Source organism: Rattus norvegicus (genome assembly GCF_036323735.1).
Source record: "Rattus norvegicus strain BN/NHsdMcwi chromosome Y unlocalized genomic scaffold, GRCr8 chrY_unlocalized_13, whole genome shotgun sequence".
NCBI lineage: Eukaryota > Metazoa > Chordata > Mammalia > Rodentia > Muridae > Rattus > Rattus norvegicus.
In genome coordinates, this window is record NW_026947371.1 from 826,516 (window position 1) to 832,515 (window position 6,000).

Below are 6,000 nucleotides of genomic sequence, written 5' to 3' on the forward strand. Positions count from 1 at the left end.
TTACTCTAGGATGACATGAGGAGAAAGTGTTGGCACCGGCTCTTCATCTTACACTAATTGGAGGCTGTGGCCAAGGTCATGGTCAATGTTTTTTTTTCCCATGGCCCTCTAACTAAGTGAGATGGCTTAGTGAAGGGCTACTCCTGCAGTACTGGGAGGGCTATACTTCTATTAAAGATCAGTACTCCACTGTTAGTCATATATTTATTGGTTGTAAGAGGCAGGAAACCCAATGCAATTGTGACCCTGCCTCAGGAATGGCAGCAGAAAGTGTCCTTAAAACCAATTGCCTCTAACTATAGCTTACTCTCTGATACCTGAGGCTTCAGTCGGATAACAACACCTTTGGCAAACCCTCTTCAATACTCAAATGCTACTTTCTCCTGGTCTTTTGGGGGAAGGTCATCAGGCATGTCTGACATGCTGGAAGAAACTTCCCCCCTAAAGCAGATGAACCATAAAATGATTTTGTCAACCACTTGGCATTTACTACTCAGATCCTAACCATCTCCCCATCCTTTTGTTATTAATTCTTACTGGAAGCCTAGTGTCCTTCAGAGGCTGGGTCTCTTGAGAGGCAGAGCCACTGAGCTGACTCTAAGGAGCTGAGCTGAGCTGAGTCCGGAAGGACAGCCAGTAACAGACCAGCTGCCCCTCTGCTCTCATTTTTGTTTCACAGGCACAAGGCTTCTGCTCAATTATGGGCTGGCCTTTTCGCCCCAAGAAAGCTGGCTCATTTAGCTGTGTGACTGAATGCTATTTGTCACCTGATAAGGTTGTTACACCTGCTCTCATCAGGCCACTCCATAGCACTCTTGCCAGGCCCCTTACAGCTCTTCTTAAGAATTTTATGACCTAAGACACTGTGTACTTTGACTTAAAGTATATCCCAACCTGCTTAATGCATGTCCGAGATTCACATTCTGAAGGTCCTAATTCTAAAGCAAGGGGATGGTGAACCCCCCTAAATATTAAATTTAACTCCACGGTCTGAACCAGGATTGGACAGATGGATATAGTTGGGGTCTTACAATGCTTCAATCAGGAGCTGATATGGAGATTATATTTACTATAAAATTGTTAAAAGTGACAGTGCATTCTTACTGCTTCGCTTTTGGGCACTGATCCAAAGAAGGAGCCCAGGGAGGCACTGAACATGCTGCAAGGTACACATGACTTCATCTTCAGCCTGCACTCCACTGAGAGGACCTGCTTCCTCAAAGATCTGCACTGATTCAAGTCCACTGCCATCGCCCAAGAAGAATCAGTATCCTACCACCCACTCTAGCACAACTAAAATATGTATTCTTCACAATGCAATAACTTTCATAGGATTTGACTTTTTGGATAATGCAATTATGATTGTTGCAGGAACACAAATTTATGATTTATTCAAAACATGATTTATTTTGAAATATATAAAAATGTCAATCAGAATGTTATTTTTCCTTCTATGTATCAACACATTATTTATTTCTCAGTTATTGATGTTGTACTTTAATGACGTGTGGTTTAGTTATTTCTTATTTGCCATGCATGGGTACCTGTTTATCTCTTTGTCTTTTACTTATATATTTTGGACCTTGGACATTTAATCATTTAACCAGCCTTGTTAAATAACAGGGAGACGATATAGCAACAAAACCTATTCACTTATATCATCATAGGCTAACTCTCGATGCCTTGATGAGGGTCAAACTCAAACACAAATCTCCATCTCAGTTCAGGCAAGGACATTTTTGTCCTTCAGTCAAATGGGGCCAACATTCTTTTTTACCTACTGTCCTGATGTGTTTGCTGAAAAACCAAAAAATTGTCACCACTGCATGCTGAGCTGGACAGTCAATGATGGATAATAGAGTGATATGTTCATGAATAAGCGGCCTAAGACAGGAGGGCCGACATTAGCTGCTGCCTTATCCCATGATGGGCCCTGGTTACAAGATTCTCTTGGCCATGTGATAAATAACACCCCAACCTAAGACAGACGCAGTTTCCAAGGGGTTCATTCCAGGACATACATGGCCATTGGTCACTTTTACATTTAAATATAAGTAAGGTTATGGTTGACTAGGTTCATGGAAAATCCCCAGGCAGCCGTAGAAGACTAATACAAATTTGGTGGTCAAGAAAAATAATAATATGATAATGTTGTCCTGATGATTAATAATACGACACACCTGTGAACTCTCTGACATCCTTTCATCATCAGTTCTGTGATCAAACGAATCCTGTGTTCTTGCCCTGAGTAAATATTTCTTAGTTTCCTCCCTCCCTCTGTTACCCCTGTTATGGAATAAATTCAGCCTTGGAGAAAAATAAAATTGACACCTTGTTCAGACTCTTGTCTTGGCATCCTTCTTTGCGTCCTTTGTCCCACATTCTCTTCCAGGTACCCTCAGAACACTCACTTACAGAGCATTTGTAATCCCTTCTCAAAAATCTACCAACAACAGATCAGTTTTCAGTAAACTCGTTTGCCAATAGCATTCACTTCTGTATTTGATATGTTCTAGGTGTGTCTCTCAGGAAAGATATATATCTGGTCCCTGGCAGCATGCACTACATAGCTTCATTAATCATATCTAGTTTTGGTGATATATATATTCTCCTACACCAATGAGGTTAGGTAGAATTTTAGTATGGATTCTGTGCTACTAGCTCAAGAATGTTGAATCCACAAATGACAATGCCAAATAATCTTACTCCTGTTCTTAGGAACCTATTGAAGTTGAGGTTTAACTGGACCTCAAGTCATTCCTCTCACTGCCCATCCTCATAAGTAATATGTATGGCCTGAAGAAATAATCATGCTAAAACATCCAAAACCCCCAAGACTGACACTGGGAATACAGGTAGGTAGATATGAGAGAACTGATACTTAAATGGAAAGAGAACACATTCTATACTCTATGTTGCCCTTTGTTTTATTGATATCTGCTAATTTTTGGATAAAATAAGCATTTTGGAGTTTATCATTTGAAGTAGGTACACAATATTTTCACTGTTATAATCATTCTACTACTGGACCCACTTTGTTGACAAAATCACTGAAAAAATAGAAATGAAAACAGATTTCTGATATGATATTCAGGAATATATATAAAGTCCCCTCTCATGGAATGTTCAATTAGAAAATGAAATACAATATATTCACTCAATTAAAGATCTGTAGGGTAAATACAGGTCTTTGGGAAACAGAGAAAACCTAGGAAATTGAAATATATGTCACAGGGATGAACCTGGTAATAAAATTATTATCCAGAAGAATCTCCTCCATTTTATGTTCCTAGATGTTTTCTACCCATGCCATGCCCCTGACAAAGTTTCTCCATTCACACCATGTAACCACTAATGAAGCAAATGAAGTCTCTAACTGTTGAGAGATGGAGTAAATAAAGGTTTCCACTGTGCCACAGGAGATAGAACTAGAAAGGGCACCCTGGAATCGTGTCAGTGTAAGGAAAACTGTTCAGCAGGTAGGCCATGGCATTTCTCACCGACATCACCATTAGACCCTCTTCTGTGATGTCACAACTGCTGTTTTGACTGAAACTGCCTCTCAGAAATCCTTCAGTACCTGTAGGGTTTACTAATTGGCCTCAAATTCAGAGCAAATTGGGGAGTGATAACAAAGACGATGAAGAGATTGGAAATGAAGAGAAGGAGGCTGTCCTTCTGTCTTGGCATAAAAAACAAGGAAGAAACATGTGGTTTTTGGGAAAGCTTAGTGAGTCCTTGGTAGGTGTTGAGTGGGATCACTGAAGAGATAGCCTTGATCTGAGCCTTTCACATATGGGAATCAGAACTGTGATCCTATCAGAAACATCTGTACTTCCCTGTTGTTATGGTTTCCCTAGTCAGTGGGATTATATCATTCATTTTTTTATTCCAAATCCAAGTGTTGTGAAGGGCATATATGTTTCCTTGAGAGGTTATGACCTTTACTCTTTTTGTCAAGAAGAAAAGGTCCTAAGGGAGAAGTGAAAAAGAAGTATTGAGTCCCTAGCCCCGAGTAATCTACTCCATGCTTTGGATATCAATAGTGCAGTTTGTGTCTGACACTGATATCACAGAGAGAGAAGTTCTTGTAGTTGAGACTTCATCATCTCAGTCTCTCCACTAATATTACTCTGAATACCACTTCAGATTTCTGAATCATAATGTGCGATTACTTGGCAGCTTTCTTCTCTTTTATATGTTTCTCTTTTTAGCAAATTTTATTGCTTTTAATAACTGGATGTTTCTATATTTACCTTTAAAATATTATTTTTTTCCAAATTTCTTGCCCTTCAGATCCCTAATTGTTCCCTTTTCCTACTTCTTTAACCAGTCTTTCTTTCTGTTGACATTCCATTGAACTGGGAGACAAATTAGGGAGGACCAAGGGCTTCATTTCCATTGTTGCCCAAAAAGGCCGTCCTCAGCAACATATGCATTTGGAGCCATAGGTCAGTCCATGTACTTTCCTTGTATATTGGTCTAGTAACCAAACGCTCTGGTTCACTGGCATAGTTCTTATGTGGTTTAAAGCACCCTCAGCACTTCTAATCCTTTTTGAAAATTTACCAACAAGAGGTCCGTTTTCAGTTCACTGGTTTGCTACCAGCATTCACTTCTGTATTCGACATGCTGTATCTGTGTCTCTCAGTAAATATTTATATCCAGTTCCTGGCAGAATGCACTTCTTACCTTCATCAATTTTATCTAGCTTTGTTGGCTGATGTATACATATATACATTTGGTGGCTCCTACACCTAAGTGTTTACGTGGAAAGTTAACATGGATTCTGCCCAACTATGTCAAGAATGTAGAATTCACAAATGACAATTTCAAATAGACTCTCTCCTGTTTTTATGAACCTTTTGAAGTAGATGTTTAACTGGTCCTCGAGACATTTTTCTCCCTGCCCCTCGTCCAGTATCTTATGTTTGGCCTTAAGAAAGAATCATGATAAATCATCCTACCCTCAAGTCTGGGCATGCAAACACTGGAAACTAGATAGAGTGTACAGGAATGACCTGTGAATAAAAATATTGTCTAGAAGAACTTCCTACACACTGGACTTTTCTCTTCTTATGGTTCCTGGAAGACAGTGGGTTTATATCATTCATTTCTTTATTTAAAAAGCCAAGTGTTTGAAAGGCATATTTGTTTTACTGAAAAGTCATGACCTTTATACTTTGTCAAGAAGAAAGGGTCCTAAGGAAGAAGGGAAAAACAAGTACTGTGTGCTTATCTCTGAGTAAACTCCATGCTATGGATATCTATTGTGCACTTTGTGTCTGACACTGATATTTGGGAGAGAGAAGTGCTTCTAGTTGAGACATGATCATCTCAGTCTTTCCATTAGCATTACTCAGACTACCACTTCAGTTTTCCTAGACAATATGTGTGATTACTTGGCATCTTTCTTTTCTTTTATGTCATTCATATTTTTTAGAAAATTTTATTGCTTTTTTTAACTGGATGTTTTCTCTATTTACATTTAAAATATTATTTCCTTTCCCAGTTTCTTCCTTTATGATCCCTACCTATTCTTTTTTCTTACTTCTATAACCAGTCTTTCTGTCCATTGACATTCCCTTGTACTGTGAGACAAATTAGGGAGGACCAAGGGCATCATCACCATTATTGCCCAAAAAGGTCATTCTCTGCCACATATCCATTTGGAGACATAGATCAGTCCATGTACGTTCTTTGCTTATTGGTCTGGTATGAGAAGGCTCTGGTTTATTGTCATTGTTGTTCTTATGGGGTTGAAAGCACCTTTAGCTCTTCTAATCCTTTTTTAAAATTTACCAACAAGAGGTCCGTTTTCAGTTCACTGGTTTGCTACTAGCATTCACTTCCGTATTAGACATGCTGTATCTGTGTCTCTAGGTAAATATCTATATCCAGTTCCTGGAAGAATGCACTTATTAGCTTTATCAATCTTATCTAGTTTTGGTGGCTGATGTACATAAATAATTTTGGTGGCTTCTACACTTATGTTGTTAA